This window comes from Cinclus cinclus, chromosome 20 (genome assembly GCF_963662255.1).
Source record: "Cinclus cinclus chromosome 20, bCinCin1.1, whole genome shotgun sequence".
Classification (NCBI taxonomy): Eukaryota; Metazoa; Chordata; class Aves; order Passeriformes; family Cinclidae; genus Cinclus; species Cinclus cinclus.
The window spans coordinates 8,040,251-8,053,206 of NC_085065.1; positions in this window are offsets into that span (position 1 = coordinate 8,040,251).

A 12,956-nucleotide genomic window follows, 5' to 3' on the forward strand; every position below is an offset into this window, starting at 1 on the left:
ATTTTTTGCTGGAAGTCTGTATCTATTAAGGAGAGCAGTAAATTACTCAGCACAGGTATTTTTAGAGCAGTCCTAACCAATAACATAATTTTAGTACCAATGACTCTTGTTGAATTCATCTCTGTAATTGCTTTTGATAATCAAATGAATCAGAGTGCCTTAAAAAAAAATCAAAATAAAAGAAACCCCTTGTTATGGACCGAGGAACCATTACGTCTAAATCCTAAAAATTGGCATTCAGCATGCAAGATTAAAGAAGCAAAAACATTGTTAGTTTGGTTACTCTTATTTATGAAGTAAGAAAAACCAGAACCTTCAAGTACCTGAATTAGTTTTGATTTAAAACATTCTTAAGAATAGGAATACGTCATTGTGCACTCGGCCAAAAATGCATTTTAATAAATGAGTCAGGGCTACAAGAAGGGTGAAAGAACTTCTCTTACTGAGTGCATCCCTGCTGGGGAGCCCTCCAGTCATGTAGTGTGCTTGGAATGAGCAACGTACTGAACATGAACAGCCAAGGCCTGATTAATAAGACATTTAACCTATTACTCTTTATGGGATGAAGAGACTTCAGTTCTGTAAGGTATTTGTAAAATGGGTTTCCAGTATGAATCAGGCAGTCCCAGTCTGATGGCCAACAGACACCCATTTGGTATCTCATAGGTGTTTGCATAGCAAATCTGTTACTAATTGCAGTTCTTGACTCTAAGGAGTACATGAGCCGTGTGGTTTGCCCTTATTATTTTTAAGTCAAATTTTCCCCATGTACAATCTCCTGGTAGCCCTTCACAAGCACTAGAGGTGGAGGAGTTTGTACTCCTGAGCATGAAACTGTCACATGAAGACATAATGAATTCTGAAAGAGACATTTAAATATCCGTAAAGGATTATGCAAGGACGGACACAGAAGTGGGCTCTGTAGTTTTCTCTGCATTGCAAAATTGTCCTGGGTTGTACAAATCCATCAAATGAATAGGCAGCCTCTGAAAGCTTCTTTTTCCCCACCCAAGATGAAAAATGTAATTGCTGCTGGGATGCCAGTGGTGAATGAGATTCTGTCAGGAGGTTATATTGATAAAAGTAAACATCCTGCACAAAAGCTGAGTTTCTTTTGGCTGCTTGGCACAGATGAGTTCTTATTATAAGCCTGCACAATAACCAGTCCCCTGATTTGTTAAACAGATAACAGAAGTTCCTCAGTTGCCAAAATGGATGTATTACTGACAAGACACTGCTATTGCTCCCAGCTACTCACTTTCTGGAGCTGGCAGTGGTGATGGGCTGGTTTCAGAGGCAGCAGAGCAGGACACCATGGCTCAGGGAGACCATTAAATGCAGTGGGGAGGGAGCAGAGCAGCACAGGACTTAGTGAGGCACAGGAAATGGGTTTGGTAAGTGAAACTCCACTCCCAGTCTACAGCACAGAGTAAATCAAGCATTTGGGGTAAATAAGGGGGAGAGAAGCACCCTTCTGCTTTCGTTTGACTTCATAACAAACAGAATATAAGGATTTAGCCTTCTGTCTTTGGGGTGTGTGATAATGGAGGAAGGTGGTGGTTTGATTAGGGTTTGATTTAGAAGCTTTAGTGCTAAAGCTCTTTCCTTTTCTTGGATTTAGAGAACGAAGGATTTGGGCTTTGTTAGCATGTTCAAGCACATGTGGCAGCAGAACTACCCTGTAAAAAGTTTATGCTTTGGGTCCTGCAGACAGCATGGATATGTTTTGTTTTTGTTTTTGTTTTTTTTTCTTATTGCAAACTGACCCAGATTTCTGCCTTAATTGACAGTCTTTTTGAGCATAGTGTTAAGTAGAAGCATTGCTTCTGGAAATGCATGTCAATGGTCTTGTGAAATGAGCCTCTCTCCCTCCCTCAGCCTTCCCCCAATCTAATTAATAAAGTCATCCCACCGAAGGCAGGCTTATAAATAGCATTCCAAACACTAATGGAATTAGTTCTGGCCTGGGCAACTTTTCCAGGGTGACACAGGTATCGAAGAAGGGCTGGCTCCTTGGTATAGACAGCCACTTAGAGTAGGAAATATTGAAACATAAACATTTACGTGATGTCCCAGCTCTTGCTGCCAGCACTAAACCTGAAATGGGATTACAGCATTGCTACTTCCTGCAAGTGAAACAAGGGATTTCAGAGGGATGGGCCTTATATTAGATTACATTAGTATGGATAATGAAATTTCAAATTCTGATGAAGGTTTCTCTTTTGTCACTATTTCTGAGGAAAGTGTATTTTTCATGTTCCACAAACCCACAAGATTTTGTGAGGATAAGAAACAGTTACCATGGGGAATAAAATCAAAGTACTTCCAGTCGATAGGAATCTTTACTATGACAGCAATTAATGGGAAAGGAATAGCACAGCTACAAACTCTCAAAAGAGAATAACTGTTGAAGATTAACTATTTAAATCATGAGCGAATGGAGCCATTGAACCCCTTCAAAAGCAATGGCTGAATTATTAACATTTAAAGTCCTAGATGAGACTGTAATTTTATAAGGAAAATGAAACCTAAATGCATCATAGAAAATGTAAGCTCTGCTTGTTTAAAAAACTTGAACCAAAATGTAAAGAGAATGTATCTGATTCAGGAACTTCAAATAATTAAGTATGAAGCTCCTGAAAACATGAGACGAACATGAAATTATAGCATGATTATCTAGGTGACTAATGAAGTTTAATTACAGTAAAACAATGGAGAAACATTATTTCAAAGTCATTTGGCGTGTGTATCACAATAGTTCTGCCATGTATTGCATTTCCAGTAAACAAAAGGACATTTCAAAGATTTCAAAATGCACATTGGGAAAACCAATGGAGGTCAAATTTTGTATTGATTCATCTTTAAAATCAAATTCATTGCTGTTGCATGTTCTGAATATAACCTCTTTAAATGAAGAAGCTGACATGAGGGCAGGAGGTGCTTCATGTAACTGAGAAAAGACTCACTTCTTCAGAGAAGGAGAGAAAAGCAGCACTTTTCAGTCTCTGAAAAGGCCTTGGACCAGCTGCACAAATTCTGAGTCATCAGATGAATCATGTCTATTAATGACTGCAGAGAACTTTTACTTCAAAAAATGCAGAAGCATCCTGCTTTCAGATATCGATTTTGTAGTGCTTCCTTTGGGAAGCTTTAGTCATAAAGGTGCCAGATTTCAAGGCTTTTTTAGAAATAAAAAATGTGAGAAGGGATTGGCTTTTAGTAATTGCACCATAAAAAAGATGGTGGCCCATAGGCCTTGGAACATCTATCAGTTCCTCTAGCAGAAATCAGTATGGAATTTTGGCTGACAGGCAGAGAGGGAATTATTAAAGATAAAATTCACTCATAAAGAGAATTTTATATGAAAGGCCAAATCAGGACAATCTGACTCGGGAGCTAAGCAGCTGCCATTGCCTTCAGCTTCAGCATGGAGAACACCTGAAAATTCACAGTTCAGTTTCTTAAACAAAATGGATAAGAGTCATGAGGATCTGTGTTGTAGGAAGCCTACAACAGAAAACAAAGAATTACTTTACTGTATTACAACAGTATATCCTTGCAGTGTCATTAGTTCCTAAGAGAAGAAGTCTCCCACCCCATGTCTCATTATTGTGGCCTGCAAAGAAAAGCCCCAACTGTACATCACGCTTAGGGAAAAAGAAGACCATTTTTGCCCTCTCTCAGATGCTGGGTTTTAGCACCCAAAAGTGGAGAGTTTTGAAGATCTTTTTAGCAATGTGTTACCCATGCAGAATTAAATTATTTCTCTTTGGACCAAATATTTTAATCTATCCTCAAATTCTTCCCCTTTTAGAAGTAAATGAAAAATGCTCACCCTTTTACCAAAGCCAAAATAAAGCAGTTCTGTGTTTCAATCCCAGACCATCTTTAATTGATGTTTATAACATTGACACACAGAATCTTTTCCCCTCCTTTCTTCTCTCCATCACTAGCTTTTTGCTCTGCAAATGTGTCTGCCATCCATAATCACTCTTAATTCCTTATCTTTGACATCACAATCAATGAAGGGAAATAAGCTGTTACTTAATGGGGCTGACACAAAATCCATTTAAGTTAACGGAAAGACTCTCATTGTTTCCTATCAGTCCTAGGTCAGGCCAAAGTGAACAGAGTGGGTGGAATTTAGCCCATCATTTGTCATCTGAGAGGAAATGATTCCTACATCCCATCTGGACTGCTTAGAGATTTTAAACATATTTAGCAAAAGAAAACAAATTGATTTCTTGACAGCTGTTAAATGGCTGAAATTTTATTCTGGTTGGATAGTCTCTCACTTAGTTAAAAATGGTACTTACTTTTCTCAATAGTTAAAAATAAAAACATCAAAAAAACCCACAAATATGGGAGGGAAAGATCAAGGTGAGTGTAAGTCAGTGAAACTGAGGAGGTGCCTGACTGCCCTGTGCAGATCATGAAGCATCATCTGCACGGGAGCTCAGCCTTGCTGAACTCACCCTGCCCTTCCTGCCAGCTAACTCACAGCCTCTTAGTTTCATTTATTTTAGATTTCCTAAATGCATTTAGAAAGGGAGAAAACATCTCTACTCCAACGCATGGCATCGTCTCAGGTTTTCTAGGTTTTGTAAACAGACTTAATAAAATATGAATCCATTTTTCTCTATTGCTCACAGATGTTTATAAATATCATCCAGAAGCAAAATGAACATGTTCTTTAATAGAGCCAAACAAACATCAGACACACTGTCCCTACTATATCTCCCAATATGAATAATGCCTGTTAGCCTTGGGAAGAGGGAGCAGGGTGCCTGGCAGGGACAAGAGGATCTGAGTGATTGTCTAACTTACAATTCCCCTGATAAGTTTAGAGGCTGTTTCTGCAGTGTTTCTGAAGAAATAATTCCTGTTATTTAAAGACAGAAGTCCAAATGTTCTGTTTCTTGGTTATGGGGCGTTACAAAGAGTAAAGGGAGTTCTGTTTCACCATGTCTCTTCTGAACAGCAGGAAACTTGTGAGATATATCATTTAGTTGCTGATGGCCAGGCCAAGTTGCTGAGAGGTCAGAGGACTTGCAAGAGACAGAGATATCAAGAAGTTTGATTCCAGTGCAAATTTGTCTACTCTGCTCCAAGCAGTGATTGCAAAACAAGTGTTCCTGCTACTGGCAACCTTTGTGAGGCCTTCCATCCACCAGCCACTTAATTCTGTCTGTCCTTGAGTTAGAGTTATAAATTGTGTTATCTTCAATGGAAGGGATAAGTTTTCAGACAGACTCTGACCTGACTTCTCTTTCTGCTGTGGTGGATGAAAGTCTACAGCATTTCAGTGATATAACTGAGGCATTGGACTCATACAAATGAGACTCTGACCCCTCACATAATTGCTGGAAGGACTAAAAGGGGAAAATAACCCGAATACTTGGGAAGGTTTTAAGAACCATTTGGAAAGCGATTGGGTAAACAACAATCCAGAGGGGCACAGGAGTCCCTCAACTTGTTTTTAAAATCCCTCAGACAGCAAATTCCTGTCCTCCAGATTCCTGGGTCTTGAGGCTCAGTAGCAATATTTATAAGGAGAGGTTGGTTGAACAAATTGAAGAAATGAACAGACAATGTCCCCGATGAAAAGCTGAAATATAGATTTTTGTGTGTACCGATCATGTCTTTCTAGAAACTGTTCCTTCTTTGGGGCTGTCACTTCTGAGCTGCTTCTGGTTATCCCCAGAGGGGAGTGGGGATCCTCACCAGAGCCTGACCTTGTTCTGCTGCAGTGGGCGTCACAACCTCTTATCTGTAGCTGGTGGGTGCTAAATTGCAAGGCCACATTTTTGGGAACAGAAGCCAGAGCCTTGGAGGAAGGCTGTGCTTTTCAAACTCTCTTTCCTCAGTAGCTTCCCCAGCACTGGGGCCACGGTGCTGGCAGTGAATCAAAGCCCAGGAATTCCTGCACTGTTCTCAGACTGTTCCTCCTGACCCCACTGGCAGCTGTGCTCTGCCTTGCTCCTACTGACTGCCCAAGGCTCATTTCAAACAGCCTCACATCTGATAGAAATGGGAATGGTGGCTCCTGAATTGCCTCCAATTCTTTGGAACTTTACAGGAATCTTGTGATACCATTTTACCTAAATTCTGGAAAACAACCTCAAAGTTATTAGCAACCTGGCGTTGGAATAACCTCTATGAGGTTTAGTCAAAATGACCAAAGTCTCTATCCAAAATGTATAAAGGCATTTTCAGTTTTCCAGTGGAAATCCAAATTCCCGTATTTTGGCAGTAGAGCTGTACTGGGTACATTTACACTGACTTTAACCATTGAAAACTCCTTAGCACCCTTAGAGACAAAAAGGAGAATATCTCCTTTGAGGAAAGATGCCCCTTAGCAGAGGAGAGGTGATACTCTAGAGGAGTTAATCTCTTCCATTTTGTTCTGGAGTTTTGGGAGGACAGAGGCCCAGCTTTTGGATGGTGACACAAATCCCACCCAAACTGAACAATGGGCTGTGCTCCCACTTGCACTCCTGCAACATGGAAGGTTAAAATAAATGATTGTTAAACTCCAGGCTGTATAGTGCACAACACATTAGTGCTGCTTTTAGTCATCAGTATACTGCTATTTAAAGATGACTGAGACTTTTAAGTCTGATGACTATTCATATTAAAAGTGTTTCTTTTTCATTTGAGATTTTATGCTGTCATGAAGACATCTTCATAATTAAATGTGTGCATGACTCTTTCTGTCTCCAGTTAAGTAGACATTAATGGGGAACTTACCAAAAACAACTGCCAGAAATGTTCCTGCACTTCAATTTAAAAGTATTAATATCATATTGCTGTAATGATTAAAATCCAGTGTGAGATTACTAAAGGGAATCAAGGCTAAATGGTTTTGGAATCATTCAAGGTAGTTTGTTCAAACTGCTCTTTTTCTCACAGTTTTTCTATGGTCCAAGCAAAGACCTATTCTCCACTGCATTAGGAGGGGTTTAAAAATAAACACTTTTAAGCACAGAATCTCTCCACTTATAAAAGAGTAGTACTGAAGTTGCAAAATCAAAGACCTTAATATTTAAGAGCACCAAGTCAAGTCTGTCTTAGCCTGTCTCTGCCATGCTATTTAAATGCACACTATTTAATGCCACTATCAAACAGTATTTTTCCTGTAGGAAAAATCACACAACTGAATTAACTATGTTCACTTTGGAGCAGCTATTGTATGTTTAATTTTTCAATATGTGGCATAGGATTTAATCCAAGCTAGGAGGGAGAGGTTTTACACACTTGTAGTCTTGATAATCTGATCCTTAGTCATTTACAGAGCAGCCTAATCTAACCTGGGCATTGAATCCACATGCTAAAATTTTCCTGTGAATTTTTTTGTCTTTAGAATTTTCTTTCCCTGCAGTAAGAACGAATCACCTGATGCAGTGCCTGCAGGAGGGAACTGCCTGAGTAAACAACCAAGGCTTGATCCTGCCTTCCCAGGGGGCAGATGAATGCTTAAGGATAACTTGAGGTATAGATGGAATTGTGCCAGCGACTGGAGATCCCAAAGGTGCCCTTTTTACAGCCCCTTGCTAGGCCAAAGCTCTTCCCTGTGCAGGAGGATTTCTATCCCTGTGCATGAAGGATTTCCATCCCTCTGCAGGAGGATTTCTATCCCTGTGCAGGAGGATTTTCATCCCTGTGCAGGAGGATTTCCATCTCTGTGCAGGAGGATTTCCATCTCTGTGCATGAAGGACTTTTATCCCTGTGCAGGAGGATTTCCATCCTTGCAGTATTGCTCTGTCATGCCTTTGCCTCTGTTCCAGGCTATGTGAGCTACATCTTACACAACCTGCAGACCAAGCTGGAGGCCCATAACACAACCAAAAATGGATCAATTATTTTGTTACAAGTGGGTGGGACCTTAAATGGGGATGTTGTTTGTATTCATCCCTTTGCTGCTAAGGAGTAGAGGACAAATATTTGTACAAATGTCTTCACAAATCCACTTCACATAAACCCTTTGCCCTCCCCACAATAAAAAGCTGCCAAAAAAGATTGTCTGTTCATTAAATTTTGCTGTGGGTGATGAATGTGGCTGCCTCCAAAAGCAGTCCTGTCCTCAACACTGAACATGGTCTGGCAGGAATGGGCCAGATGTTCTGACTGTCTTGGAGCTGTGACTCCAGTGCAGCCAGGGCCGCTCTCTGGACCTTTATTCCAGCTGATTTAGCTGCACAGCTTTACATCCCAAATCCTGCATTTCACATTTCAGGATAAAAATCCATCTATTTTATCCTGAAATGTGAAAAGCCAAGCCAAGCAGCTCAGAGTCTCTGCTTTGGTCACAATTTACCCACTGCAGCAAGGGTTTGCTGGAGGAGGGTTGGAGAACAGCATCATGAAGATGAGCCTACTCCAGGTGGAAATTTCTGCACAGCTCCTAGCTTGGAGGGGAGTGGGACAACGTCCACCCTTCTGTCAACAATCACACAGAGGAGGTGGCAAAGCTGCTCATATTTGTTGTCAAAAATGGACATGCCAGCAGGGAGCACAGCCTGAGCTAAGCCCGTGGGAATGTGGGCAGGCACTGTGCATGCCTGCCCAGGGAGCTGTGCCAGCTCACCTCCACCCTGACCTCACACAGCCCCTGTTATTCCAGCTCTGAGTCCAGCTCCAGCAGCAGCTTTGTCCTCAGTGCAGGAGGAAGGTTTGTTTTGACAGCAGGATAATTAATCTGCCTCAGCTCCACAGCTGTAAAATCCCTGAGGAGACAAGGCATGTCTAATTTGTACTGTGCCACAGCCAGGTGAACACAGCACCAGGGCCCTACTCAGGCATGACTGTGCTCAGGCTCAGGATTTACCTGACTGCACAAACTACAGCTGCTTTCCTCATTTATAGTGGCAAAGGTGGTATCCACTAACCATTCCACTTGGAAAAATACCAGCTCTCTAGAGAGGCCACAGGGAGAAACCATCAGCTATAGCAAACTTTTTCTTATGGGACCAAGGAAATTGCAATCACTTTCCTGACACTGGGAATTGAAGCAGCACTGAAGGAGACAGCCTTGTCTTCTGCTGACCTGCGGGTGAGGCAGTGAAGCTCCTCTTTTTTTTTCTATTAAAAACAGGCCAAAACCAGTGCAGGAGAAAGCCATCCTTAATCAAAGAAGCCCTTGACTGATGGCAGGTCCTGCCCCGGGGCAGCATCACTGCCAGGCTCTCGTGATTTACAGGCTTGAGGGTATTTTGTATTTGCACAGTCATCCTTCATATAACCATGTCCATGTTTACGTATGGCTGCTCCAGATTTTATCCTGATTTCCCAACCAACAATACCTGTGGTTTCCTCCTTGACTCACCTCGAAGCCAAACTGTTCAGTGCTGGTCTGGGAGTGCTCAGCACTAGTGTTGGATAAATGCACTGAAGCAGCAGCAAGGACAGCTTTGGTGACACTCTTCCCACATTCCAGTGTGGTTTATTTTATGTTCACTATGGTTTATTTTTTTAAAATTTTGTGCTAATAAACTCTGCAAATATAAATATCGAGCCAGACTGGTTTGTGTGGGTATTTGACATTGATAGAATAAATTACCTTTCCTACATATTTTCCATTATATATCTGCTTCCATTTTGTGCTGCACACGGACATGGGAAGGAAATATTTTCCATCACAGCCCTTTGCAAACACAGTTCTCTTCCAAGCTTTTGGTCTTACTACTAAATAAATATGTATGCAAGATAGCACTAGTGTAGTACTAAGAAACCACTATTATTTATACAGCTGTCAAACCTATACAAATTCTCATTTTTCACGCAGCAAACCTGTTCTAAGGCGTGGAGCTGCAGAGGATCTTCCGCAGCTGTGCTGACACCAACTCCAGGACCAGAAACCCAAAACGCAGAGCAGAGACCAAAGCTGTGGTTTTTTTCACTGAACCCAAATGAAGTGTCTTGTCACCTCAGAGGAAATAAAATACACCTGAGAGCTGAATTTCCTCTGGAGGTACCCAACCCTCTCCTTTGGCTGTGAAAGCAGACTGAATTTCTTATCAGTCACTCAGGTGGGTAAAGAGGAGAAATTCCATAGTCATGAGCTTGGACTTGAAATCTGATTGACCCCGTAACACTGATTCTGGAAGAAATCATCTCACCCAGCAAAAAGGGTAAAACAGGGAAATTTTTCAATACCCTGGAAGGTAACAAGATGCCTGGCCAGTTTTGAAGCTTTTTGGTAAAAAAACCGAAATATACAGCTGAGTTTTATCAACTGCTGACAAGTATTTTATTTTCATTGACAAACTCCTGCAGCCTGTGGGTACGCAGTCCCAAACCATCATTCCCAGAGCAGCATCACTCTGGCTCTAAGGCAGAACTCCTGCTCCAACCAGGGTGAGCACTGCAGCTGCTGGGCTCTGTCTCCACATCACCCAAATTTCAAACTGTGCACTGGGCACAGTTCACACCCACATGGCCAAGAAGGGGACCCACAGGAAGGGAATCAAGTAGAGGAGAGCCCCAATCCCAGAATCTCCTGAGCTCATTCCATTCTCAGTCATTTCTGTTTAGTTCATTTTCTTCCACTTCACTTCTAGAATGACCCTGCCAGCTCCTGGAAGGCTTGCAGAGATGTTTTTATATTGCATCTTATATCATTATATAGTCTTATACAGTTTTGCATGTACTTATATACACACACACAGAGGCAGGTCACTTTTGGTTTGCCAGCTGAACTGGACTGCAGAAGTGGCAGAGAAGGGAGCAAAGGCTGGGTTGATTTACAAATCTTCTCTATGCATTGCAACAAACCTCATGCAAAGTCAACATGGCCTTGCATCATAAAGCACAGGCTGGCGCCAAGAAACAGCTCAGCTGGAGAAGGCACAGAATGAGGAGAGAACAAGCCTGTTCAGGTAACAGCTCTGCATCTAAAAACATGTCCTGACATATTCACAAGAGGAGGTTAGGTATTTTTGAAATTGATTTTCTTTTTCTTGCAACTCCCCAATCCTCTGAGCTCATTAAAATGAAGATGCTCTAATTTCCAGGAGTGGCCAACAGGGAAAGGTCAAGGAAAGACTTCTTTGTAATGTCGGCTCTCAAATTCCAGGGAGAAGAACAGCAGGATTTTCATTAAACCACTGTCAAATTATAAATTACTGCACTGTCAAAAGAAAGTAGGACTGCCATTATGCAAAAGGAAGTGGAAGAAAAGACCTGATGATTTGTATACAGGTCTGAAGTGGGGTCTTGGGCTGACAAAAGCAAGGGACTGGTTACCAGCAGCTGGCCCTGGCTGGGCACAGAGCAGCCAGAGCTGCTGCATGTCAGTGGTGTTAACACCCCCTCTGCACAGGAGGGAGCACATTCATGGAACCCCAGTTCTGAAGATGCAGAGTAACTCAAAGAATTTTCTGAAGTCTTTGAATGAAACAAAGCAGCAGGTTTTTTTGCTGTTGCACCAAACCTGAAACAAAGAAAGCAACCCCTGGGAGCCCAGTGAAATCTGTACTGAACACCATACTCAGTCTCTTAGGGAGCCATGCCTAAAATCCAGAGCTGTTGCTTGCTACTTTGTGGTTAGTATTTTCATCGATAGATGCCAGAGGAAGACAAATTGATTAGAAGACAAATTTGATTAGACAAATTACTTTTTTCAAACTGAAACAAATACTTGATTTTATTCATCCCATCTTGAAAAATGCCATCTATCCACTAAAAGGCTTCTTGGCTTCTGACTAAGAAAAAAACCATTGCTTAAGGCCCTCAAAGGGAAAACAAAGGGAGGAGCTGGATCTCCCAGGTGCAGCTCTAATGACGGAGTTTAGGATGTTCAGAGCTGTAGCTGCCTTTGTCCCTCAGGAAAGCTTTGCTCAGATCCTTGGGTTGGATCTGAAGACCAAGGCACTATCTTTTAACAGCTAATTTGCTGCACCAATTAGTGGTCATGTTCTACAAAGAGTGACAAAATGAGTGTGAAAACCAACAGTAAGAGAGCAGCTGGATCTGAAAGCAGGGAGGCATGGCAGAAAGCTGGGGCAGCACATCCAGCAGCCAAAGTGTGGCTTGACAGAGGCTCTGAAGTGACAGCCAAACAGAAATCCTGGTTCGGGCCCCTCTCCTGCACTGCAGTTGCACTCGTGTCACCCCCAGGTATTTCCACTGAAATCCCGTTGAATTACCTCGAGTAACCTCCCGTCTGCAGCAGGGACAGGGAGAACAGAGCGCAGCACGGGGGCTTCAGACCTGCTCCAGGATCACTTCCCACTCCCAGCAACAGAATCTGGCCCCTGCAAATCCAAAAACTGGAGCATGGAAAGACCAATGGTTTGTGGGGGAGACCCCAAGTGCACATCATGTGCTGTACCTGTATCCCAGAGTGTGCTTTTTGGAAAGTTGATGCTTAGGACAGCAGTTGCATGTCAATGTCAAATAATCTTCCCTGTCCCTTGAGCTTCTGGAGAAAAGGGGTGACCCAAAATGAGGTAAAGAATGAGAACTGAGCTGGGGTTACTTCTGTACTGACTTTAAGACACTGCAATACAGGGTTAAAATAGAAGCACCTGCAGCCTTTATGCAAGAACCTGTAATTATGTGCACAAAGACAGGTCTCAGCGTGTGGAGCTGTGTGCATACTGACACCGGGCTGGCAACCAGAGAAGCCAATAGGGTTGCTACATTATTGCATTCTGTATTATCTATCATTAGGAGACATGCATTACATGGTTTCATTTTTAAAAATCCAAACGTTAAAGCATTTTCTGACTGCACCACATGCAGAAGCAGCCAGTGCTGTGCCAGCAGCCAGGGCTGCACCTACAAACCCAATTATCTCTCTGCAGCCTTGCCCTGCTCTGGTCATCTGGGGCACTTGCTGTCCCCATCTCCCAGGCTGAGGTCATGATCAGACTCACTGGGAGCTCTAAGCCCAAAGCGTCCCTTTGAACTCGGGGCTGATCTGAGCCCTTGGTGCCTTCTGGCAGGTTAGGCT